This window comes from Pristiophorus japonicus, chromosome 19 (assembly GCF_044704955.1).
Source record: "Pristiophorus japonicus isolate sPriJap1 chromosome 19, sPriJap1.hap1, whole genome shotgun sequence".
NCBI lineage: Eukaryota > Metazoa > Chordata > Chondrichthyes > Pristiophoridae > Pristiophorus > Pristiophorus japonicus.
Window position 1 is genome coordinate 50195982 of NC_091995.1, and position 26756 is coordinate 50222737.

General features: G+C 42.1%; 24 non-coding genes across 24 annotated transcripts; all 24 read right to left on the bottom strand.

The window, feature by feature from the left end:
* Nucleotides 1–527: 527 nt before the first annotated feature.
* Nucleotides 528–599, bottom strand: trnag-ucc (transfer RNA glycine (anticodon UCC)). Its single transcript has one exon. It is a non-coding gene; the product is annotated as a tRNA-Gly (tRNA).
* Nucleotides 600–1865: 1266 nt separating this feature from the next.
* Nucleotides 1866–1937, bottom strand: trnag-ucc (transfer RNA glycine (anticodon UCC)). Its single transcript has one exon. It is a non-coding gene; the product is annotated as a tRNA-Gly (tRNA).
* Nucleotides 1938–3859: 1922 nt separating this feature from the next.
* Nucleotides 3860–3931, bottom strand: trnae-uuc (transfer RNA glutamic acid (anticodon UUC)). Its single transcript has one exon. It is a non-coding gene; the product is annotated as a tRNA-Glu (tRNA).
* Nucleotides 3932–5183: 1252 nt separating this feature from the next.
* trnag-ucc (transfer RNA glycine (anticodon UCC)) lies at nt 5184–5255 on the bottom strand. Its single transcript has one exon. It is a non-coding gene; the product is annotated as a tRNA-Gly (tRNA).
* A 1911-nt stretch (nt 5256–7166) lies between these two features.
* On the bottom strand, nt 7167–7238 carry trnag-ucc (transfer RNA glycine (anticodon UCC)). Its single transcript has one exon. It is a non-coding gene; the product is annotated as a tRNA-Gly (tRNA).
* Nucleotides 7239–7824: 586 nt separating this feature from the next.
* trnag-ucc (transfer RNA glycine (anticodon UCC)) lies at nt 7825–7896 on the bottom strand. The gene has a single exon. It is a non-coding gene; the product is annotated as a tRNA-Gly (tRNA).
* A 1255-nt stretch (nt 7897–9151) lies between these two features.
* trnag-ucc (transfer RNA glycine (anticodon UCC)) lies at nt 9152–9223 on the bottom strand. Its single transcript has one exon. It is a non-coding gene; the product is annotated as a tRNA-Gly (tRNA).
* Nucleotides 9224–9806: 583 nt separating this feature from the next.
* Nucleotides 9807–9878, bottom strand: trnag-ucc (transfer RNA glycine (anticodon UCC)). The gene has a single exon. It is a non-coding gene; the product is annotated as a tRNA-Gly (tRNA).
* A 585-nt stretch (nt 9879–10463) lies between these two features.
* trnag-ucc (transfer RNA glycine (anticodon UCC)) lies at nt 10464–10535 on the bottom strand. Its single transcript has one exon. It is a non-coding gene; the product is annotated as a tRNA-Gly (tRNA).
* Nucleotides 10536–11779: 1244 nt separating this feature from the next.
* trnag-ucc (transfer RNA glycine (anticodon UCC)) lies at nt 11780–11851 on the bottom strand. Its single transcript has one exon. It is a non-coding gene; the product is annotated as a tRNA-Gly (tRNA).
* Nucleotides 11852–12436: 585 nt separating this feature from the next.
* On the bottom strand, nt 12437–12508 carry trnag-ucc (transfer RNA glycine (anticodon UCC)). The gene has a single exon. It is a non-coding gene; the product is annotated as a tRNA-Gly (tRNA).
* A 586-nt stretch (nt 12509–13094) lies between these two features.
* On the bottom strand, nt 13095–13166 carry trnag-ucc (transfer RNA glycine (anticodon UCC)). The gene has a single exon. It is a non-coding gene; the product is annotated as a tRNA-Gly (tRNA).
* Nucleotides 13167–13752: 586 nt separating this feature from the next.
* Nucleotides 13753–13824, bottom strand: trnag-ucc (transfer RNA glycine (anticodon UCC)). Its single transcript has one exon. It is a non-coding gene; the product is annotated as a tRNA-Gly (tRNA).
* Nucleotides 13825–15737: 1913 nt separating this feature from the next.
* trnag-ucc (transfer RNA glycine (anticodon UCC)) lies at nt 15738–15809 on the bottom strand. The gene has a single exon. It is a non-coding gene; the product is annotated as a tRNA-Gly (tRNA).
* A 585-nt stretch (nt 15810–16394) lies between these two features.
* On the bottom strand, nt 16395–16466 carry trnag-ucc (transfer RNA glycine (anticodon UCC)). Its single transcript has one exon. It is a non-coding gene; the product is annotated as a tRNA-Gly (tRNA).
* Nucleotides 16467–17052: 586 nt separating this feature from the next.
* Nucleotides 17053–17124, bottom strand: trnag-ucc (transfer RNA glycine (anticodon UCC)). The gene has a single exon. It is a non-coding gene; the product is annotated as a tRNA-Gly (tRNA).
* Nucleotides 17125–18379: 1255 nt separating this feature from the next.
* Nucleotides 18380–18451, bottom strand: trnag-ucc (transfer RNA glycine (anticodon UCC)). Its single transcript has one exon. It is a non-coding gene; the product is annotated as a tRNA-Gly (tRNA).
* Nucleotides 18452–19689: 1238 nt separating this feature from the next.
* On the bottom strand, nt 19690–19761 carry trnag-ucc (transfer RNA glycine (anticodon UCC)). The gene has a single exon. It is a non-coding gene; the product is annotated as a tRNA-Gly (tRNA).
* Nucleotides 19762–21002: 1241 nt separating this feature from the next.
* Nucleotides 21003–21074, bottom strand: trnag-ucc (transfer RNA glycine (anticodon UCC)). Its single transcript has one exon. It is a non-coding gene; the product is annotated as a tRNA-Gly (tRNA).
* Nucleotides 21075–22315: 1241 nt separating this feature from the next.
* Nucleotides 22316–22387, bottom strand: trnag-ucc (transfer RNA glycine (anticodon UCC)). The gene has a single exon. It is a non-coding gene; the product is annotated as a tRNA-Gly (tRNA).
* A 1260-nt stretch (nt 22388–23647) lies between these two features.
* On the bottom strand, nt 23648–23719 carry trnag-ucc (transfer RNA glycine (anticodon UCC)). Its single transcript has one exon. It is a non-coding gene; the product is annotated as a tRNA-Gly (tRNA).
* A 586-nt stretch (nt 23720–24305) lies between these two features.
* On the bottom strand, nt 24306–24377 carry trnag-ucc (transfer RNA glycine (anticodon UCC)). Its single transcript has one exon. It is a non-coding gene; the product is annotated as a tRNA-Gly (tRNA).
* A 583-nt stretch (nt 24378–24960) lies between these two features.
* Nucleotides 24961–25032, bottom strand: trnag-ucc (transfer RNA glycine (anticodon UCC)). Its single transcript has one exon. It is a non-coding gene; the product is annotated as a tRNA-Gly (tRNA).
* Nucleotides 25033–26291: 1259 nt separating this feature from the next.
* Nucleotides 26292–26363, bottom strand: trnag-ucc (transfer RNA glycine (anticodon UCC)). Its single transcript has one exon. It is a non-coding gene; the product is annotated as a tRNA-Gly (tRNA).
* Between the last annotated feature and the right edge of the window lie 393 nt (nt 26364–26756).

A 26756-nucleotide genomic window follows, 5' to 3' on the forward strand; every position in this document is an offset into this window, starting at 1 on the left:
TTTTTGTTCCTTCTGATGCAACTCGACAGATTTGATGAAAGGTAACATCACATGTAATGCAAGATAGACAGATAAAAGAAGGTATCGAAGGAACCAGCTAAAAATTGCAATATTTTTCTCACAATTAAATGAATTCCAGATTCACACAATGTATGTCAAGTGTCAACTGGGTATTCTTCAACATTCTTCCCATTTTGTCTGCCTCTGCCCTCTCAGGGAGCAAATCCCCAGAATTTAACTGGAAATGACTCACTGATGTTGTTGAGGAATTTGAAATACTGCTGCTTGACTTGCAGGGCCTGAGCCCAGCTGCAACATTGACGTCTATGGTGATTGACAGTTCATACTATGAATTCAGGTAGCACTGTCGCCAGCACATTATGATACATTGACTTTGCATTGCAAACATTCAAACATGACCCTTTGAAAACAGGTTGCTCAACAAAATCCATGAGCTGCGGCTGGAAGAACTGCTTGCAACCAGAGTCATCAGAGGTTCATTTCATTCTCAAGTGCAAATTGATAAATGTGATGGCTGGGAATCGAACCCAGGTCAACTGCTTGGAAGGCAACCATGCTTACCACTGCACCACCATCACACAGCTGCAAACTAACTTTGATAAACCGCACAGTAATCCTGCAGCTTTTTCTGAAGCCGTTTTTGTTCCTTCTGATGCAACTCGACAGATTTGATGAAAGGTAACATCACATGTAATGCAAGATAGACAGATAAAAGAAGGCATCGAAGGAACCAGCTAAAAATTGCAATATTTTGCTCACAATTAAATGAATTCCAGATTCACACAATGTATGTCAAGTGTCAACTGGGTATTCTTCAACATTCTTCCCATTTTGTCTGCCTCTGCCCTCTCAGGGAGAAATTCCCCAGAATTTAACTGGAAATGACTCACTGATGTTGTTAAAGAATTTGAAACACTGCTGCTTGACTTGCAGGGCCTGAGCCCAGCTGCAACAGTGACGTCTATGGTGATTGACAGTTCATACTATGAATTCAGGTAGCACTGGCGCCAGTACATTATGACACATTGATGACACGTCGACGACACGTCGACTTTGCATTGCAAACATTCAAACATGACCCTTTGAAAACAGGTTGCTCAACAAAATCCATGAGCTGCGGCTGGAAGAACAACTTGCAACCAGAGTCATCAGAGGTTCATTTCATTCTCAAGTAGAAATTGACAAATGTGATGGCTGGGAATCGAACCCAGTCCAACTGCTTGGAAGGCAACCATGCTTACCACTGCACCACCATCAAACAACTGAAAGCAAGATTTGATAAACCGCAGAGTAATGCTGCAGCTTTTCCTGAAGCTGTTTTTGTTCCTTCTGATGCAACTCGACAGATTTGATGAAAGGTAACATCACATGTAATGCAAGATAGACAGATAAAAGAAGGTATCGAAGGAACCAGCTAAAAATTGCAATATTTTTCTCACAATTAAATGAATTCCAGATTCACACAATGTATGTCAAGTGTCAACTGGGTATTCTTCAACATTCTTCCCATTTTGTCTGCCTCTGCCCTCTCAGGGAGCAAATCCCCAGAATTTAACTGGAAATGACTCACTGATGTTGTTGAGGAATTTGAAATACTGCTGCTTGACTTGCAGGGCCTGAGCCCAGCTGCAACATTGACGTCTATGGTGATTGACAGTTCATACTATGAATTCAGGTAGCACTGTCGCCAGTATATTATGACACATTGACTTTGCATTGCAAGCATTCAAACATGACCCTTTGAAAACAGGTTGCTCAACAAAATCCATGAGCTGCAGCTGGAAGAACTGCTTGCAACCAAAGTCATCAGAGGTTCATTTCATTCTCAAATAGAAATTGACAAATGTGATGGCTGGGAATCGAACCCAGGTCAACTGCTTGGAAGGCAACCATGCTTACCACTGCACCACCATCACACAGCTAACTAACTTTGATAAACCGCACAGTAATCCTGCAGCTTTTTCTGAAGCCGTTTTTGTTCCTTCTGATGCAACTCGACAGATTTGATGAAAGGTAACATCACATGTAATGCAAGATAGATAGATAAAAGAAGGCATCGAAGGAACCAGCTAAAAATTGCAATATTTTGCTCACAATTAAATGAATTCCAGATTCACACAATGTATGTCAAGTGTCAACTGGGTATTCTTCAACATTCTTGCCATTTTGTCTTCCTCTGCCCTCTCAGGGAGCAAATCCCCAGAATTTAACTGGAAATGACTCACTGATGTTGTTGAGGAATTTGAAATACTGCTGCTTGACTTGCAGGGCCTGAGCCCAGCTGCAACATTGACGTCTATGGTGATTTGACAGTTCATACTATGAATTCAGGTAGCACTGTCGCCAGTACATTATGACACATTGACTTTGCATTGCAAGCATTCAAACATGACCCTTTGAAAACAGGTTGCTCAACAAAATCCATGAGCTGCAGCTGGAAAAACTGCTTGCAACCAAAGTCATCAGAGGTTCATTTCATTCTCAAATAGAAATTGACAAATGTGATGGCTGGGAATCGAACCCAGGTCAACTGCTTGGAAGGCAACCATACTTACCACTGCACCACCATCAAACAACTGAAAGCAAGATTTGATAAACCGCAGAGTAATCCTGCAGCTTTTCCTGAAGCTGTTTTTGTTCCTTCTGATGCAACTCGACAGATTTGATGAAAGGTCACATCACATGTAATGCAAGATAGACAGATAAAAGAAGGCATCGAAGGAACCAGCTAAAAATTGCAATATTTTGCTCACAATTAAATGAATTCCAGATTCACACAATGTATGTCAAGTGTCAACTGGGTATTCTTCAACATTCTTCCCATTTTGTCTGCCTCTGCCCTCTCAGGGAGCAATTCCCCAGAATTTAACTGGAAATGACTCACTGATGTTGTTAAAGAATTTGAAACACTGCTGCTTGACTTGCAGGGCCTGAGCCCAGCTGCAACAGTGACGTCTATGGTGATTGACAGTTCATACTATGAATTCAGGTAGCACTGGCGCCAGTACATTATGACACATTGATGACACGTCGACGACACGTCGACTTTGCATTGCAAACATTCAAACATGACCCTTTGAAAACAGGTTGCTCAACAAAATCCATGAGCTGCGGCTGGAAGAACAACTTGCAACCAGAGTCATCAGAGGTTCATTTCATTCTCAAGTAGAAATTGACAAATGTGATGGCTGGGAATCGAACCCAGTCCAACTGCTTGGAAGGCAACCATGCTTACCACTGCACCACCATCAAACAACTGAAAGCAAGATTTGATAAACCGCAGAGTAATGCTGCAGCTTTTCCTGAAGCTGTTTTTGTTCCTTCTGATGCAACTCGACAGATTTGATGAAAGGTAACATCACATGTAATGCAAGATAGACAGATAAAAGAAGGTATCGAAGGAACCAGCTAAAAATTGCAATATTTTTCTCACAATTAAATGAATTCCAGATTCACACAATGTATGTCAAGTGTCAACTGGGTATTCTTCAACATTCTTCCCATTTTGTCTGCCTCTGCCCTCTCAGGGAGCAAATCCCCAGAATTTAACTGGAAATGACTCACTGATGTTGTTGAGGAATTTGAAATACTGCTGCTTGACTTGCAGGGCCTGAACCCAGCTGCAACATTGACGTCTATGGTGATTGACAGTTCATACGATGAATTCAGGTAGCACTGTCGCCAGTACATTATGACACATTGACTTTGCATTGCAAGCATTCAAACATGACCCTTTGAAAACAGGTTGCTCAACAAAATCCATGAGCTGCAGCTGGAAGAACTGCTTGCAACCAAAGTCATCAGAGGTTCATTTCATTCTCAAGTAGAAATTGACAAATGTGATGGCTGGGAATCGAACCCAGATCAAATGCTTGAAAGGCAACCATGCTTACCACTGCACCACCATCACACTGCTGAAAACTAACTTTGATAAACCGCACAGTAATCCTGCAGCTTTTTCTGAAAACGTTTTTGTTCCTTCTGATGCAACTCGACAGATTTGATGAAAGGTAACATCACATGTAATGCAAGATAGACAGATAAAAGAAGGCATCGAAGGAACCAGCTAAAAATTGCAATATTTTGCTCACAATTAAATGAATTCCAGATTCACACAATGTATGTCAAGTGTCAACTGGGTATTCTTCAACATTCTTTCCATTTTGTCTGCCTCTGCCCTCTCAGGGAGCAAATCCCCAGAATTTAACTGGAAATGACTCACTGATGTTGAGGAATTTGAAATACTGCTGCTTGACTTGCAGGGCCTGAGCCCAGCTGCAACATTTACGTCGATGGTGATTGACAGCTCATACTATGAATTCAGGTAGCACTGTCGCCAGTACATTATGACACATTGACTTTGCATTGCAAGCATTCAAACAGGACCCTTTGAAAACAGGTTGCTCAACATAATCCACGAGCTGCTGCTGGAAGAACTGCTTGCAACCAGAGTCATCAGAAGTCCATTTCATCCGCAAGTAGAAATTGACAAATGTGATGGCTGGGAATCAAACCCACTTCAACTGCTGGGAAGGCAACCATGCTTACCACTGCACCACCATCAAACAACTGAAAGCAAGATTTGATAAACCGCAGAGTAATCCTGCAGCTTTTCCTGAAGCTGTTTTTGTTCCTTCTGATGCAACTCGACAGATTTGATGAAAGGTAACATCACATGTAATGCAAGATAGACAGATAAAAGAAGGTATCGAAGGAACCAGCTAAAAATTGCAATATTTTTCTCACAATTAAATGAATTCCAGATTCACACAATGTATGTCAAGTGTCAACTGGGTATTCTTCAACATTCTTCCCATTTTGTCTGCCTCTGCCCTCTCAGGGAGCAAATCCCCAGAATTTAACTGGAAATGACTCACTGATGTTGTTGAGGAATTTGAAATACTGCTGCTTGACTTGCAGGGCCTGAGCCCAGCTGCAACATTGACGTCTATGGTGATTGACAGTTCATACTATGAATTCAGGTAGCACTGTCGCCAGTACATTATGATACATTGATGACACGTCGACTTTGCATTGCAAACATTCAAACATGACCCTTTGAAAACAGGTTGCTCAACAAAATCCATGAGCTGCGGCTGGAAGAACTGCTTGCAACCAGAGTCATCAGAGGTTCATTTCATTCTCAAGTACAAATTGATAAATGTGATGGCTGGGAATCGAACCCAGGTCAACTGCTTGGAAGGCAACCATGCTTACCACTGCACCACCATCACACAGCTGCAAACTAACTTTGATAAACCGCACAGTAATCCTGCAGCTTTTTCTGAAGCCGTTTTTGTTCCTTCTGATGCAACTCGACAGATTTGATGAAAGGTAACATCACATGTAATGCAAGATAGACAGATAAAAGAAGGCATCGAAGGAACCAGCTAAAAATTGCAATATTTTGCTCACAATTAAATGAATTCCAGATTCACACAATGTATGTCAAGTGTCAACTGGGTATTCTTCAACATTCTTCCCATTTTGTCTGCCTCTGCCCTCTCAGGGAGCAATTCCCCAGAATTTAACTGGAAATGACTCACTGATGTTGTTAAAGAATTTGAAACACTGCTGCTTGACTTGCAGGGCCTGAGCCCAGCTGCAACAGTGACGTCTATGGTGATTGACAGTTCATACTATGAATTCAGGTAGCACTGGCGCCAGTACATTATGACACATTGATGACACGTCGACGACACGTCGACTTTGCATTGCAAACATTCAAACATGACCCTTTGAAAACAGGTTGCTCAACAAAATCCATGAGCTGCGGCTGGAAGAACAACTTGCAACCAGAGTCATCAGAGGTTCATTTCATTCTCAAGTAGAAATTGACAAATGTGATGGCTGGGAATCGAACCCAGTCCAACTGCTTGGAAGGCAACCATGCTTACCACTGCACCACCACCAAACAACTGAAAGCAAGATTTGATAAACCGCAGAGTAATGCTGCAGCTTTTCCTGAAGCTGTTTTTGTTCCTTCTGATGCAACTCGACAGATTTGATGAAAGGTAACATCACATGTAATGCAAGATAGACAGATAAAAGAAGGTATCGAAGGAACCAGCTAAAAATTGCAATATTTTTCTCACAATTAAATGAATTCCAGATTCACACAATGTATGTCAAGTGTCAACTGGGTATTCTTCAACATTCTTCCCATTTTGTCTGCCTCTGCCCTCTCAGGGAGCAAATCCCCAGAATTTAACTGGAAATGACTCACTGATGTTGTTGAGGAATTTGAAATACTGCTGCTTGACTTGAGGGGCTGAGCCCAGCTGCAACATTGACGTCTATGGTGATTGACAGCTCATACTGTGAATTCAGGTAGCACTGTCGCCAGTACATTATGACACATTGACTTTGCATTTCAAGCATTCAAACATGACCCTTAGAAAACAGGTTGCTCAACAAAATCCATGAGCTGATTCTGGAAGAACTGCCTTCAACCAGAGGTTCATTTCATTCTCAACTAGAAATTGACAAATGTGGTGGCTGGGAATCGAACCCAGGTCAACTGCTTGGAAGGCAACCATGCTTACCACTGCACCATCACACAGCTGAAAACTAACTTTGATAAACCGCACAGTAATCCTGCAGCTTTTTCTGAAGCCGTTTTTGTTCCTTCTGATGCAACTCGACAGATTTGATGAAAGGTAACATCACATGTAATGCAAGATAGACAGATAAAAGAAAGCATCGAAGGAACCAGCTAAAAATTGCAATATTTTGCTCACAATTAAATGAATTCCAGATTCACACAATGTATGTCAAGTGTCAACTGGGTATTCTTCAACATTCTTCCCATTTTGTCTGCCTCTGCCCTCTCAGGGAGCAAATCCCCAGAATTTAACTGGAAATGACTCACTGATGTTGTTGAGGAATTTGAAATACTGCTGCTTGACTTGCAGGGCCTGAGCCCAGCTGCAACATTGACGTCTATGGTGATTGACAGCTCATACTGTGAATTCAGGTAGCACTGTCGCCAGTACATTATGACACATTGACTTTGCATTGCAAGCATTCAAACATGACCCTTTGAAAACAGGTTGCTCAACAAAATCCATGTGCTGCGGCTGGAAGAACTGCTTGCAACCAAAGTCATCAGAGGTTCATTTCATTCTCAAATAGAAATTGACAAATGTGATGGCTGGGAATTGAACCCAGGTCAACTGCTTGGAAGGCAACCATGCTTACCACTGCACCACCATCACACAGCTGAAAACTGACTTTGATAAACCGCACAGTAATCCTGCAGCTTTTTCTGAAGCCGTTTTTGTTCCTTCTGATGCAACTCGACAGATTTGATGAAAGGTAACATCACATATAATGCAAGATAGACAGATAAAAGAAGGCATCGAAGGAACCAGCTAAAAATTGCAATATTTTGCTCTCAATTAAATGAATTCCAGATTCACACAATGTATGTCAAGTGTCAACTGGGTATTCTTCAACATTCTTCCCATTTTGTCTGCCTCTGCCCTCTCAGGGAGCAAATCCCCAGAATTTAACTGGAAATGACTCACTGATGTTGTTGAGGAATTTGAAATACTGCTGCTTGACTTGCAGGGCCTGAGCCCAGCTGCAACATTGACGTCTATGGTGATTGACAGCTCATACTATGAATTCAGGTCGCACTGTCGCCAGTGCATTATGACACATTGACTTTGCATTGCAAGCATTCAAACATGACCCTTTGAAAACAAGTTGCTCAACAAAATCCATGAGCTGCGGCTGGAAGAACTGCTTGCAACCAGAGTCATCAGAGGTTCATTTCATTCTCAAGTAGAAATTGACAAACATGATGGCTGGGAATCGAACCCAGGTCAACTGCTTGGAAGGCAACCATGCTTACCACTGCACCACCATCACACTGCTGAAAACTAACTTTGATAAGCCGCACAGTAATCCTGCAGCTTTTTCTGAAAACGTTTTTGTTCCTTCTGATGCAACTCGACAGATTTGATGAAAGGTAACAGCACATGTAATGCAAGATAGACAGATAAAAGAAGGCATCGAAGGAACCAGCTAAAAATTGCAATATTTTGCTCACAATTAAATGAATTCCAGATTCACACAATGTATGTCAAGTGTCAACTGGGTATTCTTCAACATTCTTCCCATTTTGTCTGCCTCTGCCCTCTCAGGGAGCAAATCCCCAGAATTTAACTGGAAATGACTCACTGATGTTGTTGAGGAATTTGAAATACTGCTGCTTGACTTGCAGGGCCTGAGCCCAGCTGCAACATTTACGTCTATGGTGATTGACAGCTCATACTATGAATTCAGGTAGCACTGTCGCCAGTACATTATGACACATTGACTTTGCATTGCAAGCATTCAAACAGGACCCTTTGAAAACAGGTCGCTCAACAAAATCCATGACCTGCTGCTGGAAGAACTGCTTGCAACCAGAGTCATCAGAAGTCCATTTCATCCGCAAGTAGAAATTGACAAATGTGATGGCTGGGAATCAAACCCACATCAACTGCTTGGAAGGCAACCGTGCTTACCACTGCACCACCATCAAACAACTGAAAGCAAGATTTGATAAACCGCAGAGTAATCCTGCAGCTTTTCCTGAAGCTGTTTTTGTTCCTTCTGATGCAACTCGCCAGATTTGATGAAAGGTAACATCACAGGTAATGCAAGATAGACAGATAAAAGAAAGCATCGAAGGAACCAGCTAAAAATTGCAATATTTTGCTCACAATTAAATGAATTCCAGATTCACACAATGTATGTCAAGCGTCAACTGGGTATTCTTCAACATTCTTCCCATTTTGTCTGCCTCTGCCCTCTCAGGGAGCAATTCCCCAGAATTGAACTGGAAATGACTCACTGATGTTGTTAAAGAATTTGAAACACTGCTGCTTGACTTGCAGAGCCTGAGCCCAGCTGCAACATTGACGTCTATGGTGATTGACAGTTCATACGATGAATTCAGGTAGCACTGGCACCAGTACATTATGACACATTGATGACAATTCGACTTTGCATTGCAAACATTCAAACATGACCCTTTGAAAACAGGTTGCTCAACAAAATCTATGACCTGCGGCTGGAAGAACTCCTTGCAACCAGAGTCATCAGAGGTTCATTTCATTCTCAAGTAGAAATTGACAAATGTGATGGCTGGGAATCGAACCCAGGTCAACTGCTTGGAAGGCAACCATGCTTACCACTGCACCACCATCACACAGCTGCAAACTAACTTTGATAAACCGCACAGTAATCCTGCAGCTTTTTCTGAAGCCGTTTTTGTTCCTTCTGATGCAACTCGACAGATTTGATGAAAGGTAACATCACATGTAATGCAAGATAGACAGATAAAAGAAGGCATCGAAGGAACCAGCTAAAAATTGCAATATTTTGCTCACAATTAAATGAATTCCAGATTCACACAATGTATGTCCAGTGTCAACTGGGTATTCTTCAACATTCTTACCATTTTGTCTTCCTCTGCCCTCTCAGGGAGCAAATCCCCAGAATTTAACTGGAAATGACTCACTGATGTTGAGGAATTTGAAATACTGCTGCTTGACTTGCAGGGCCTGAGCCCAGCTGCAACATTGACGTCTATGGTGATTGACAGCTCATACTATGAATTCAGGTAGCACTGTCGCCAGTACATTATGACACATTGACTTTGCATTGCAAGCATTCAAACATGACCCTTTGAAAACAAGTTGCTCAACAAAATCCATGAGCTGCGGCTGGAAGAACTGCTTGCAACCAGAGTCATCAGAGGTTCATTTCATTCTCAAGTAGAAATTGACAAATGTGATGGCTGGGAATCGAACCCAGGTCAACTGCTTGGAAGGCAACCATGCTTACCACTGCACCACCATCACACAGCTGCAAACTAACTTTGATAAACCGCACAGTAATCCTGCAGCTTTTTCTGAAGCCGTTTTTGTTCCTTCTGATGCAACTCGACAGATTTGATGAAAGGTAACATCACATGTAATGCAAGATAGACAGACAAAAGAAGGCATCGAAGGAACCAGCTAAAAATTGCAATATTTTGCTCACAATTAAATGAATTCCAGATTCACACAATGTATGTCAAGTGTCAACTGGGTATTCTTCAACATTCTTCCCATTTTGTCTGCCTTTGACCTCTCAGGGAGCAAATCCCCAGAATTTAACTGGAAATGACTCACTGATGTTGTTGAGGAATTTGAAATACTGCTGCTTGACTTGAGGGGCTGAGCCCAGCTGCAACATTGACGTCTATGGTGATTGACAGCTCATACTGTGAATTCAGGTAGCACTGTCGCCAGTACATTATGACACATTGACTTTGCATTTCAAGCATTCAAACATGACCCTTAGAAAACAGGTTGCTCAACAAAATCCATGAGCTGATTCTGGAAGAACTGCCTTCAACCAGAGTCATCAGAGGTTCATTTCATTCTCAACTAGAAATTGACAAATGTGGTGGCTGGGAATCGAACCCAGGTCAACTGCTTGGAAGGCAACCATGCTTACCACTGCACCACCATCACACAGCTGAAAACTAACTTTGATAAACCGCACAGTAATCCTGCAGCTTTTTCTGAAGCCGTTTTTGTTCCTTCTGATGCAACTCGACAGATTTGATGAAAGGTAACATCACATGTAATGCAAGATAGACAGATAAAAGAAAGCATCGAAGGAACCAGCTAAAAATTGCAATATTTTGCTCACAATTAAATGAATTCCAGATTCACACAATGTATGTCAAGTGTCAACTGGCTATTCTTCAACATTCTTCCCATTTTGTCTGCCTCTGCCCTCTCAGGGAGCAAATCCCCAGAATTTAACTGGAAATGACTCACTGATGTTGTTGAGGAATTTGAAATACTGCTGCTTGACTTGCAGGGCCTGAGCCCAGCTGCAACATTGACGTCTATGGTGATTGACAGCTCATACTGTGAATTCAGGTAGCACTGTCGCCAGTACATTATGACACATTGACTTTGCATTGCAAGCATTCAAACATGACCCTTTGAAAACAGGTTGCTCAACAAAATCCATGAGCTGCGGCTGGAAGAACTGCTTGCAACCAAAGTCATCAGAGGTTCATTTCATTCTCAAATAGAAATTGACAAATGTGATGGCTGGGAATTGAACCCAAGTCAACTGCTTGGAAGGCAACCATGCTTACCACTGAAACACCATCACACAGCTGAAAACTGACTTTGATAAACCGCACAGTAATCCTGCAGCTTTTTCTGAAGCCGTTTTTGTTCCTTCTGATGCAACTCGACAGATTTGATGAAAGGTAACATCACATATAATGCAAGATAGACAGATAAAAGAAGGCATCGAAGGAACCAGCTAAAAATTGCAATATTTTGCTCTCAATTAAATGAATTCCAGATTCACACAATGTATGTCAAGTGTCAACTGGGTATTCTTCAACATTCTTCCCATTTTGTCTGCCTCTGCCCTCTCAGGGAGCAAATCCCCAGAATTTAACTGGAAATGACTCACTGATGTTGTTGAGGAATTTGAAATACTGCTGCTTGACTTGCAGGGCCTGAGCCCAGCTGCAACATTGACGTCTATGGTGATTGACAGCTCATACTATGAATTCAGGTCGCACTGTCGCCAGTGCATTATGACACATTGACTTTGCATTGCAAGCATTCAAACATGACCCTTTGAAAACAAGTTGCTCAACAAAATCCATGAGCTGCGGCTGGAAGAACTGCTTGCAACCAGAGTCATCAGAGGTTCATTTCATTCTCAAGTAGAAATTGACAAATATGATAGCTGGGAATCGAACCCAGGTCAACTGCTTGGAAGGCAACCATGCTTACCACTGCACCACCATCACACTGCTGAAAACTAACTTTGATAAGCCGCACAGTAATCCTGCAGCTTTTTCTGAAAACGTTTTTGTTCCTTCTGATGCAACTCGACAGATTTGATGAAAGGTAACAGCACATGTAATGCAAGATAGACAGATAAAAGAAGGCATCGAAGGAACCAGCTAAAAATTGCAATATTTTGCTCACAATTAAATGAATTCCAGATTCACACAATGTATGTCAAGTGTCAACTGGGTATTCTTCAACATTCTTCCCATTTTGTCTGCCTCTGCCCTCTCAGGGAGCAAATCCCCAGAATTTAACTGGAAATGACTCACTGATGTTGTTGAGGAATTTGAAATACTGCTGCTTGACTTGAGGGGCTGAGCCCAGCTGCAACATTGACGTCTATGGTGATTGACAGCTCATACTGTGAATTCAGGTAGCACTGTCGCCAGTACATTATGACACATTGACTTTGCATTTCAAGCATTCAAACATGACCCTTGGAAAACAGGTTGCTCAACAAAATCCATGAGCTGATTCTGGAAGAACTGCCTTCAACCAGAGTCATCAGAGGTTCATTTCATTCTCAACTAGAAATTGACAAATGTGGTGGCTGGGAATCGAACCCAGGTCAACTGCTTGGAAGGCAACCATGCTTACCACTGCACCACCATCACACAGCTGAAAACTAACTTTGATAAACCGCACAGTAATCCTGCAGCTTTTTCTGAAGCCGTTTTTGTTCCTTCTGATGCAACTCGACAGATTTGATGAAAGGTAACATCACATGGAATGCAAGATAGACAGATAAAAGAAAGCATCGAAGGAACCAGCTAAAAATTGCAATATTTTGCTCACAATTAAATGAATTCCAGATTCACACAATGTATGTCAAGTGTCAACTGGGTATTCTTCAACATTCTTCCCATTTTGTCTGCCTCTGCCCTCTCAGGGAGCAAATCCCCAGAATTTAACTGGAAATGACTCACTGATGTTGTTGAGGAATTTGAAATACTGCTGCTTGACTTGCAGGGCCTGAGCCCAGCTGCAACATTGACGTCTATGGTGATTGACAGCTCATACTGTGAATTCAGGTAGCACTGTCGCCAGTACATTATGACACATTGACTTTGCATTGCAAGCATTCAAACATGACCCTTTGAAAACAGGTTGCTCAACAAAATCCATGAGCTGCAGCTGGAAGAACTGCTTGCAACCAAAGTCATCAGAGGTTCATTTCATTCTCAAATAGAAATTGACAAATGTGATGGCTGGGAATTGAACCCAGGTCAACTGCTTGGAAGGCAACCATGCTTACCACTGCACCACCATCACACAGCTGAAAACTGACTTTGATAAACCGCACAGTAATCCTGCAGCTTTTTCTGAAGCCGTTTTTGTTCCTTCTGATGCAACTCGACAGATTTGATGAAAGGTAACATCACATATAATGCAAGATAGACAGATAAAAGAAGGCATCGAAGGAACCAGCTAAAAATTGCAATATTTTGCTCTCAATTAAATGAATTCCAGATTCACACAATGTATGTCAAGTGTCAACTGGGTATTCTTCAACATTCTTCCCATTTTGTCTGCCTCTGCCCTCTCAGGGAGCAAATCCCCAGAATTTAACTGGAAATGACTCACTGATGTTGTTGAGGAATTTGAAATACTGCTGCTTGACTTGCAGGGCCTGAGCCCAGCTGCAACATTGACGTCTATGGTGATTGACAGCTCATACTATGAATTCAGGTCGCACTGTCGCCAGTGCATTATGACACATTGACTTTGCATTGCAAGCATTCAAACATGACCCTTTGAAAACAAGTTGCTCAACAAAATCCATGAGCTGCGGCTGGAAGAACTGCTTGCAACCAGAGTCATCAGAGGTTCATTTCATTCTCAAGTAGAAATTGACAAATATGATGGCTGGGAATCGAACCCAGGTCAACTGCTTGGAAGGCAACCATGCTTACCACTGCACCACCATCAAACAACTGAAAGCAAGATTTGATAAACCGCAGAGTAATCCTGCAGCTTTTTCTGAAGCTGTTTTTGTTCCTTCTGATGCAACTCGACAGATTTGATGAAAGGTAACATCACATGTAATGCAAGATAGACAGATAAAAGAAGGCATCGAAGGAACCAGCTAAAAATTGCAATATTTTGCTCACAATTAAATGAATTCCAGATTCACACAATGTATGTCAAGTGTCAACTGGGTATTCTTCAACATTCTTCCCATTTTGTCTGCCTCTGCCCTCTCAGGGAGCAAATCCCCAGAATTTAACTGGAAATGACTCACTGATGTTGTTGAGGAATTTGAAATACTGCTGCTTGACTTGCAGGGCCTGAGCCCAGCTGCAACATTTACGTCTATGGTGATTGACAGCTCATACTATGAATTCAGGTAGCACTGTCGCCAGTACATTATGACACATTGACTTTGCATTGCAAGCATTCAAACAGGACCCTTTGAAAACAGGTCGCTCAACAAAATCCATGACCTGCTGCTGGAAGAACTGCTTGCAACCAGAGTCATCAGAAGTCCATTTCATCCGCAAGTAGAAATTGACAAATGTGATGGCTGGGAATCAAACCCACGTCAACTGCTTGGAAGGCAACCATGCTTACCACTGCACCACCATCAAACAACTGAAAGCAAGATTTGATAAACCGCAGAGTAATCCTGCAGCTTTTCCTGAAGCTGTTTTTGTTCCTTCTGATGCAACTCGCCAGATTTGATGAAAGGTAACATCACAGGTAATGCAAGATAGACAGATAAAAGAAAGCATCGAAGGAACCAGCTAAAAATTGCAATATTTTGCTCACAATTAAATGAATTCCAGATTCACACAATGTATGTCAAGCGTCAACTGGGTATTCTTCAACATTCTTCCCATTTTGTCTGCCTCTGCCCTCTCAGGGAGCAATTCCCCAGAATTTAACTGGAAATGACTCACTGATGTTGTTAAAGAATTTGAAACACTGCTGCTTGACTTGCAGAGCCTGAGCCCAGCTGCAACATTGACGTCTATGGTGATTGACAGTTCATACGATGAATTCAGGTAGCACTGGCACCAGTACATTATGACACATTGATGACAATTCGACTTTGCATTGCAAACATTCAAACATGACCCTTTGAAAACAGGTTGCTCAACAAAATCTATGACCTGCGGCTGGAAGAACTCCTTGCAACCAGAGTCATCAGAGGTTCATTTCATTCTCAAGTAGAAATTGACAAATGTGATGGCTGGGAATCGAACCCAGTCCAACTGCTTGGAAGGCAACCATGCTTACCACTGCACCACCACCAAACAACTGAAAGCAAGATTTGATAAACCGCAGAGTAATGCTGCAGCTTTTCCTGAAGCTGTTTTTGTTCCTTCTGATGCAACTCGACAGATTTGATGAAAGGTAACATCACATGTTATGCAAGATTGACAGATAAAAGAAGGTATCGAAGGAACCAGCTAAAAATTGCAATATTTTTCTCACAATTAAATGAATTCCAGATTCACACAATGTATGTCAAGTGTCAACTGGGTATTCTTCAACATTCTTCCCATTTTGTCTGCCTCTGCCCTCTCAGGGAGCAAATCCCCAGAATTTAACTGGAAATGACTCACTGATGTTGTTGAGGAATTTGAAATACTGCTGCTTGACTTGCAGGGCCTGAGCCCAGCTGCAACATTGACGTCTATGGTGATTGACAGTTCATACTTTGAATTCAGGTAGCACTGTCGCCAGTACATTATGACACATTGACTTTGCATTGCAAGCATTCAAACATGACCCTTTGAAAACAGGTTGCTCAACAAAATCCATGAGCTGCAGCTGGAAGAACTGCTTGCAACCAGAGTCATCAGAGGTTCATTTCATTCTCAAGTAGAAATTGACAAATGTGATGGCTGGGAATCGAACCCAGGTCAACTGCTTGGAAGGCAACCATGCTTACCACTGCACCACCATCACACAGCTGCAAACTAACTTTGATAAACCGCACAGTAATCCTGCAGCTTTTTCTGAAGCCGTTTTTGTTCCTTCTGATGCAACTCGACAGATTTGATGAAAGGTAACATCACATGTAATGCAAGATAGACAGACAAAAGAAGGCATCGAAGGAACCAGCTAAAAATTGCAATATTTTGCTCACAATTAAATGAATTCCAGATTCATACAATGTATGTCAAGTGTCAACTGGGTATTCTTCAACATTCTTCCCATTTTGTCTGCCTTTGACCTCTCAGGGAGCAAATCCCCAGAATTTAACTGGAAATGACTCACTGATGTTGTTGAGGAATTTGAAATACTGCTGCTTGACTTGAGGGGCTGAGCCCAGCTGCAACATTGACGTCTATGGTGATTGACAGCTCATACTGTGAATTCAGGTAGCACTGTCGCCAGTGCATTATGACACATTGACTTTGCATTTCAAGCATTCAAACATGACCCTTAGAAAACAGGTTGCTCAACAAAATCCATGAGCTGATTCTGGAAGAACTGCCTTCAACCAGAGTCATCAGAGGTTCATTTCATTCTCAACTAGAAATTGACAAATGTGGTGGCTGGGAATCGAACCCAGGTCAACTGCTTGGAAGGCAACCATGCTTACCACTGCACCACCATCACACAGCTGAAAACTAACTTTGATAAACCGCACAGTAATCCTGCAGCTTTTTCTGAAGCCGTTTTTGTTCCTTCTGATGCAACTCGACAGATTTGATGAAAGGTAACATCACATGTAATGCAAGATAGACAGATAAAAGAAAGCATCGAAGGAACCAGCTAAAAATTGCAATATTTTGCTCACAATTAAATGAATTCCAGATTCACACAATGTATGTCAAGTGTCAACTGGGTATTCTTCAACATTCTTCCCATTTTGTCTGCCTCTGCCCTCTCAGGGAGCAAATCCCCAGAATTTAACTGGAAATGACTCACTGATGTTGTTGAGGAATTTGAAATACTGCTGCTTGACTTGCAGGGCCTGAGCCCAGCTGCAACATTGACGTCTATGGTGATTGACAGCACATACTGTGAATTCAGGTAGCACTGTCGCCAGTACATTATGACGCATTGACTTTGCATTGCAAGCATTCAAACATAACCCTTTGAAAACAGGTTGCTCAACAAAATCCATGAGCTGCGGCTGGAAGAACTGCTTGCAACCAAAGTCATCAGAGGTTCATTTCATTCTCAAATAGAAATTGACAAATGTGATGGCTGGGAATTGAACCCAGGTCAACTGCTTGGAAGGCAACCATGCTTACCACTGCACCACCATCACACAGCTGAAAACTGACTTTGATAAACCGCACAGTAATCCTGCAGCTTTTTCTGAAGCCGTTTTTGTTCCTTCTGATGCAACTCGACAGATTTGATGAAAGGTAACATCACATATAATGCAAGATAGACAGATAAAAGAAGGCATCGAAGGAACCAGCTAAAAATTGCAATATTTTGCTCTCAATTAAATGAATTCCAGATTCACACAATGTATGTCAAGTGTCAACTGGGTATTCTTCAACATTCTTCCCATTTTGTCTGCCTCTGCCCTCTCAGGGAGCAAATCCCCAGAATTTAACTGGAAATGACTCACTGATGTTGTTGAGGAATTTGAAATACTGCTGCTTGACTTGCAGGGCCTGAGCCCAGCTGCAACATTGACGTCTATGGTGATTGACAGCTCATACTATGAATTCAGGTCGCACTGTCGCCAGTGCATTATGACACATGGACTTTGCATTGCAAGCATTCAAACAGGGCCCTTTGAAAACAGGTCGCTCAACAAAATCCATGACCTGCTGCTGGAAGAACTGCTTGCAACCAGAGTCATCAGAAGTCCATTTCATCCGCAAGTAGAAATTGACAAATGTGATGGCTGGGAATCAAACCCACGTCAACTGCTTGGAAGGCAACCATGCTTACCACTGCACCACCATCAAACAACTGAAAGCAAGATTTGATAAACCGCAGAGTAATCCTGCAGCTTTTCCTGAAGCTGTTTTTGTTCCTTCTGATGCAACTCGCCAGATTTGATGAAAGGTAACATCACAGGTAATGCAAGATAGACAGATAAAAGAAAGCATCGAAGGAACCAGCTAAAAATTGCAATATTTTGCTCACAATTAAATGAATTCCAGATTCACACAATGTATGTCAAGCGTCAACTGGGTATTCTTCAACATTCTTCCCATTTTGTCTGCCTCTGCCCTCTCAGGGAGCAATTCCCCAGAATTTAACTGGAAATGACTCACTGATGTTGTTAAAGAATTTGAAACACTGCTGCTTGACTTGCAGAGCCTGAGCCCAGCTGCAACATTGACGTCTATGGTGATTGACAGTTCATACGATGAATTCAGGTAGCACTGGCACCAGTACATTGTGACACATTGATGACAATTCGACTTTGCATTGCAAACATTCAAACATGACCCTTTGAAAACAGGTTGCTCAACAAAATCCATGAGCTGCGGCTGGAAGAACTGCTTGCAACCAGAGTCATCAGAGGTTCATTTCATTCTCAAGTAGAAATTGACAAATGTGATGGCTGGGAATTGAACCCAGGTCAACTGCTTGGAAGGCAACTATGCTTACCACTGCACCACCATCAAACAACTGAAAGCAAGATTTGATAAACCGCAGAGTAATCCTGCAGCTTTTTCTGAAGCTGTTTTTGTTCCTTCTGATGCAACTCGACAGATTTGATGAAAGGTAACATCACATGCAATGCAAGATAGACAGATAAAAGAAGGCATCGAAGGAACCAGCTAAAAATTGCAATATTTTGCTCACAATTAAATGAATTCCAGATTCACACAATGTATGTCAAGTGTCAACTGGGTATTCTTCAACATTCTTCCCATTTTGTCTGCCTCTGCCCTCTCAGGGAGCAAATCCCCAGAATTTAACTGGAAATGACTCACTGATGTTGAGGAATTTGAAATACTGCTGCTTGACTTGCAGGGCCTGAGCCCAGCTACAACATTTACGTCTATGGTGATTGACAGCTCATACTATGAATTCAGGTAGCACTGTCGCCAGTGCATTATGACACATTGACTTTGCATTGCAAGCATTCAAACAGGACCCTTTGAAAACAGGTTGCTCAACAAAATCCATGAGCTGCGGCTGGAAGAACTGCTTGCAACCAGAGTCATCAGAGGTTCATTTCATTCTCAAGTAGAAATTGACAAATGTGATGGCTGGTAATCCAACCCAGGTCAACTGCTTGGAAGGCAACCATGCTTACCACTGCACCACCATCACACAGCTGAAAACTAGCTTTGATAAGCCGCACAGTAATCCTGCAGCTTTTTCTGAAAACGTTTTTGTTCCTTCTGATGCAACTCGACAGATTTGATGAAAGGTAACAGCACATGTAATGCAAGATAGACAGATAAAAGAAGGCATCGAAGGAACCAGCTAAAAATTGCAATATTTTGCTCACAATTAAATGAATTCCAGATTCACACAATGTATGTCAAGTGTCAACTGGGTATTCTTCAACATTCTTCCCATTTTGTCTGCCTCTGACCTCTCAGGGAGCAAATCCCCAGAATGTAACTGGAAATGACTCACTGATGTTGAGGAATTTGAAATACTGCTGCTTGACTTGCAGGGCCTGAGCCCAGCTGCAACATTGACGTCTATGGTGATTGACAGCTCATACTATGAATTCAGGTAGCACTGTCGCCAGTACATTATGACACATTGACTTTGCATTGCAAGCATTCAAACAGGACCCTTTGAAAACAGGTTGCTCAACAAAATCCATGAGCTGCTGCTGGAAGAACTGCTTGCAACCAGAGTCATCAGAAGTCCATTTCATCCGCAAGCAGAAATTGACAAATGTGATGGCTGGGAATCGAACCCAGGTCAACTGCTTGGAAGGCAACCATGCTTACCACTGCACCACCATCAAACAACTGAAAGCAAGATTTGATAAACCGCAGAGTAATCCTGCAGCTTTTCCTGAAGCTGTTTTTGTTCCTTCTGATGCAACTCGCCAGATTTGATGAAAGGTAATATCACAGGTAATGCAAGATAGACAGATAAAAGAAAGCATCGAAGGAACCAGCTAAAAATTGCAATATTTTGCTCACAATTAAATGAATTCCAGATTCACACAATGTATGTCAAGTGTCAACTGGGTATTCTTCAACATTCTTCCCATTTTGTCTGCCTCTGCCCTCTCAGGGAGCAAATCCCCAGAATTTAACTGGAAATGACTCACTGATGTTGAGGAATTTGAAATACTGCTGCTTGACTTGCAGGGCCTGAGCCCAGCTACAACATTTACGTCTATGGTGATTGACAGCTCATACTATGAATTCAGGTAGCACTGTCGCCAGTACATTGTGACACATTGACTTTGCATTGCAAGCATTCAAACAGGACCCTTTGAAAACAGGTTGCTCAACAAAATCCATGAGCTGCTGCTGGAAGAACTGCTTGCAACCAGAGTCATCAGAAGTCCATTTCACCCACAAGTAGAAATTGACAAATGTGATGGCTGGGAATCAAACCCATGTCAACTGCTTGGAAGGCAACCACGCTTACCACTGCACCACCATCAAACAACTGAAAGCAAGATTTGATAAACCGCAGAGTAATCCTGCAGCTTTTTCTGAAGCTGTTTTTGTTCCTTCTGATGCAACTCGACAGATTTGATGAAAGGTAACATCACATGTAATGCAAGATAGACAGATAAAAGAAGGCATCGAAGGAACCAGCTAAAAATTGCAATATTTTGCTCACAATTAAATGAATTCCAGATTCACACAATGTATGTCAAGTGTCAACTGGGTATTCTTCAACATTCTTCCCATTTTGTCTGCCTCTGCCCTCTCAGGGAGCAAATCCCCAGAATTTAACTGGAAATGACTCACTGATGTTGTTGAGGAATTTGAAATACTGCTGCTTGACTTGCAGGGCCTGAGCCCAGCTGCAACATTGACGTCTATGGTGATTGACAGCTCATACTTTGAATTCAGGTCGCACTGTCGCCAGTGCATTATGACACATTGACTTTGCATTGCAAGCATTCAAACATGACCCTTTGAAAACAGGTTGCTCAACAAAATCCATGAGCTGCGGCTGGAAGAACTGCTTGCAACCAGAGTCATCAGAGGTTCATTTCATTCTCAAGTAGAAATTGACAAATGTGATGGCTGGGAATTGAACCCAGGTCAACTGCTTGGAAGGCAACCATGCTTACCACTGCACCACCATCAAACAACTGAAAGCAAGATTTGATAAACCGCAGAGTAATCCTGCAGCTTTTTCTGAAGCTGTTTTTGTTCCTTCTGATGCAACTCGACAGATTTGATGAAAGGTAACATCACATGCAATGCAAGATAGACAGATAAAAGAAGGCATCGAAGGAACCAGCTAAAAATTGCAATATTTTGCTCACAATTAAATGAATTCCAGATTCACACAATGTATGTCAAGTGTCAACTGGGTATTCTTCAACATTCTTCCCATTTTGTCTGCCTCTGCCCTCTCAGGGAGCAAATCCCCAGAATTTAACTGGAAATGACTCACTGATGTTGAGGAATTTGAAATACTGCTGCTTGACTTGCAGGGCCTGAGCCCAGCTACAACATTTACGTCTATGGTGATTGACAGCTCATACTATGAATTCAGGTAGCACTGTCGCCAGTGCATTATGACACATTGACTTTGCATTGCAAGCATTCAAACAGGACCCTTTGAAAACAGGTTGCTCAACAAAATCCATGAGCTGCGGCTGGAAGAACTGCTTGCAACCAGAGTCATCAGAGGTTCATTTCATTCTCAAGTAGAAATTGACAAATGTGATGGCTGGTAATCCAACCCAGGTCAACTGCTTGGAAGGCAACCATGCTTACCACTGCACCACCATCACACAGCTGAAAACTAGCTTTGATAAGCCGCACAGTAATCCTGCAGCTTTTTCTGAAAACGTTTTTGTTCCTTCTGATGCAACTCGACAGATTTGATGAAAGGTAACATCACATGTAATGCAAGATAGACAGATAAAAGAAGGCATCGAAGGAACCAGCTAAAAATTGCAATATTTTGCTCACAATTAAATGAATTCCAGATTCACACAATGTATGTCAAGTGTCAACTGGGTATTCTTCAACATTCTTTCCATTTTGTCTGCCTCTGCCCTCTCAGGGAGCAAATCCCCAGAATTTAACTGGAAATGACTCACTGATGTTGTTGAGGAATTTGAAATACTGCTGCTTGACTTGCAGGGCCTGAGCCCAGCTGCAACATTGACGTCTATGGTGATTGACAGTTCATACTATGAATTCAGGTAGCACTGTCGCCAGTACATTATGACACATTGACTTTGCATTGCAAGCATTCAAACATGACCCTTTGAAAACAGGTTGCTCAACAAAATCCATGAGCTGCAGCTGGAAGAACTGCTTGCAACCAAAGTCATCAGAGGTTCATTTCATTCTCAAATAGAAATTGACAAATGTGATGGCTGGGAATCGAACCCAGGTCAACTGCTTGGAAGGCAACCATGCTTACCACTGCACCACCATCAAACAACTGAAAGCAAGATTTGATAAACCGCAGAGTAATCCTGCAGCTTTTTCTGAAGCCGTTTTTGTTCCTTCTGATGCAACTCGACAGATTTGATGAAAGGTAACATCACATGTAATGCAAGATAGACAGATAAAAGAAGGCATCGAAGGAACCAGCTAAAAATTGCAATATTTTGCTCACAATTAAATGAATTCCAGATTCACACAATGTATGTCAAGTGTCAACTGGGTATTCTTCAACATTCTTCCCATTTTGTCTGCCTCTGCCCTCTCAGGGAGCAAATCCCCAGAATTTAACTGGAAATGACTCACTGATGTTGAGGAATTTGAAATACTGCTGCTTGACTTGCAGGGCCTGAGCCCAGCTGCAACATTGACGTCGATGGTGATTGACAGTTCATACTATGAATTCAGGTCGCACTGTCGCCAGCACATTATGACACATTGATGACACGTCGACTTTGCATTGCAAACATTCAAACATGACCGTTTGAAAACAGGTTGCTCAACAAAATCCATGAGCTGCGGCTGGAAGAACTCCTTGCAACCAGAGTCATCAGAGGTTCATTCCATTCTCAAGTAGAAATTGACAAATGTGATGTCTGGGAATCAAACCCAGGTCAACTGCTTGGAAGGCAACCATGCTTACCAATGCACCACCATCACACAGCTGCAAACTAACTTTGATAAACCGCACAGTAATCCTGCAGCTTTTTCTGAAGCCGTTTTTGTTCCTTCTGATGCAACTCGACAGATTTGATGAAAGGTAACATCACATGTAATGCAAGATAGACAGACAAAAGAAGGCATCGAAGGAACCAGCTAAAAATTGCAATATTTTGCTCACAATTAAATGAATTCCAGATTCACACAATGTATGTCAAGTGTCAACTGGGTATTCTTCAACATTCTTCCCATTTTGTCTGCCTCTGCCCTGTCAGGGAGCAAATCCCCAGAATTTAACTGGAAATGACTCACTGATGTTGAGGAATTTGAAATACTGCTGCTTGACTTGCAGGGCCTGAGCCCAGCTGCAACCTTGACGTCTATGGTGATTGACAGTTCATACTATGAATTCAGGTAGCACTGTCGCCAGTGCATTATGACACATTGATGACACGTCGACTTTGCATTGCAAACATTCAAACATGACCCTTTGAAAACAGGTTGCTCAACAAAATCCATGAGCTGCGGCTGGAAGAACTGCTTGCAACCAGAGTCATCAGAGGTTCATTCCATTCTCAAGTAGAAATTGACAAATGTGATGGCTGGGAATCGAACCCAGGTCAACTGTTTGGAAGGCAACCATGCTTACCACTGCACCACCATCACACAGCTGCAAACTAACTTTGATAAACCGCACAGTAATCCTGCAGCTTTTTCTGAAGCCGTTTTTGTTCCTTCTGATGCAACTCGACAGATTTGATGAAAGGTAACATCACATGTAATGCAAGATAGACAGACAAAAGAAGGCATCGAAGGAACCAGCTAAAAATTGCAATATTTTGCTCACAATTAAATGAATTCCAGATTCACACAATGTATGTCAAGTGTCAACTGGGTATTCTTCAACATTCTTCCCATTTTGTCTGCCTTTGACCTCTCAGGGAGCAAATCCCCAGAATTTAACTGGAAATGACTCACTGAAGTTGTTGAGGAATTTGAAATACTGCTGCTTGACTTGCAGGGCCTGAGCCCAGCTGCAACATTGACGTCTATGGTGATTGACAGCTCATACTGTCAATTCTGGTCGCACTGTCGCCAGCACATTATGACACATTGACTTTGCATTGCAAGCATTCAAACATGACCCTTAGAAAACAGGTTGCTCAACAAAATCCATGAGCTGATTCTGGAAGAACTGCCTTCAACCAGAGTCATCAGAGGTTCATTTCATTCTCAACTAGAAATTGACAAATGTGATGGCTGGGAATCGAACCCAGGTCAACTGCTTGGAAGGCAACCATGCTTACCACTGCACCACCATCACACAGCTGAAAACTAACTTTGATAAACCGCACAGTAATCCTGCAGCTTTTTCTGAAGCCGTTTTTGTTCCTTCTGATGCAACTCGACAGATTTGATGAAAGGTAACATCACATCTAATGCAAGATAGACAGATAAAAGAAAGCATCGAAGGAACCAGCTAAAAATTGCAATATTTTGCTCACAATTAAATGAATTCCAGATTCACACAATGTATGTCAAGTGTCAACTGGGTATTCTTCAACATTCTTTCCATTTTGTCTGCCTCTGCCCTCTCAGGGAGCAAATCCCCATAATTTAACTGGAAATGACTCACTGATGTTGAGGAATTTGAAATACTGCTGCTTGACTTGCAGGGCCTGAGCCCAGCTGCAACATTGACGTCTATGGTGATTGACAGTTCATACTATGAATTCAGGTAGCACTGTCGCCAGTACATTATGACACATTGACTTTGCATTGCAAGCATTCAAACAGGACCCTTTGAAAACAGGTTGCTCAACAAAATCCATGAGCTGCTGCTGGAAGAACTGCTTGCAACCAGAGTCATCAAAAGTCCATTTCATCCACAAGTAGAAATTGACAAATGTGATGGCTGGGAATCGAACCCAGTTCAAATGCTTGGAAGGCAACCATGCTTACCACTGCACCACCATCACACAGCTGAAAACTAACTTTGATAAACCGCATGTAATCCTGCAGCTTTTTCTGAAGCCGTTTTTGTTCCTTCTGATGCAACTCGACAGATTTGATGAAAGGTAACATCACATGTAATGCAAGATAGACAGATAAAAGAAAGCATCGAAGGAACCAGCTAAAAATTGCAATATTTTGCTCACAATTAAATGAATTCCAGATTCACACAATGTATGTCAAGTGTCAACTGGGTATTCTTCAACATTCTTTCCATTTTGTCTGCCTCTGCCCTCTCAGGGAGCAAATCCCCAGAATTTAACTGGAAATGACTCACTGATGTTGAGGAATTTGAAATACTGCTGCTTGACTTGCAGGGCCTGAGCCCAGCTGCAACATTGACGTCGATGGTGATTGACAGTTCATACTATGAATTCAGGTAGCACTGTCGCCAGCACATTATGACACATTGATGACACGTCGACTTTGCATTGCAAACATTCAAACATGACCCTTTGAAAACAGGTTGCTCAACAAAATCCATGAGCTGCGGCTGGAAGAACTCCTTGCAACCAGAGTCATCAGAGGTTCATTCCATTCTCAAGTAGAAATTGACAAATGTGATGTCTGGGAATCAAACCCAGGTCAACTGCTTGGAAGGCAACCATGCTTACCACTGCACCACCATCACACAGCTGCAAACTAACTTTGATAAACCGCACAGTAATCCTGCAGCTTTTTCTGAAGCCGTTTTTGTTCCTTCTGATGCAACTCGACAGATTTGATGAAAGGTAACATCACATGTAATGCAAGATAGACAGACAAAAGAAGGCATCGAAGGAACCAGCTAAAAATTGCAATATTTTGCTCACAATTAAATGAATTCCAGATTCACACAATGTATGTCAAGTGTCAACTGGGTATTCTTCAACATTCTTCCCATTTTGTCTGCCTCTGCCCTGTCAGGGAGCAAATCCCCAGAATTTAACTGGAAATGACTCACTGATGTTGAGGAATTTGAAATACTGCTGCTTGACTTGCAGGGCCTGAGCCCAGCTGCAACCTTGACGTCTATGGTGATTGACAGTTCATACTATGAATTCAGGTAGCACTGTCGCCAGTGCATTATGACACATTGATGACACGTCGACTTTGCATTGCAAACATTCAAACATCACCCTTTGAAAACAGGTTGCTCAACAAAATCCATGAGCTGCGGCTGGAAGAACTCCTTGCAACCAGAGTCATCAGAGGTTCATTCCATTCTCAAGTAGAAATTGACAAATGTGATGGCTGGGAATCAAACCCAGGTCAACTGCTTGGAAAGCAACCATGCTTACCACTGCACCACCATCACACAGCTGAAAACTAACTTTGATAAACCGCACAGTAATCCTGCAGCTTTTTCTGAAGCCGTTTTTGTTCCTTCTGATGCAACTCGACAGATTTGATGAAAGGTAACATCACATGTAATGCAAGATAGACAGACAAAAGAAGGCATCGAAGGAACCAGCTAAAAATTGCAATATTTTGCTCACAATTAAATGAATTCCAGATTCACACAATGTATGTCAAGTGTCAACTGGGTATTCTTCAACATTCTTCCCATTTTGTCTGCCTCTGCCCTGTCAGGGAGCAAATCCCCAGAATTTAACTGGAAATGACTCACTGATGTTGAGGAATTTGAAATACTGCTGCTTGACTTGCAGGGCCTGAGCCCAGCTGCAACCTTGACGTCTATGGTGATTGA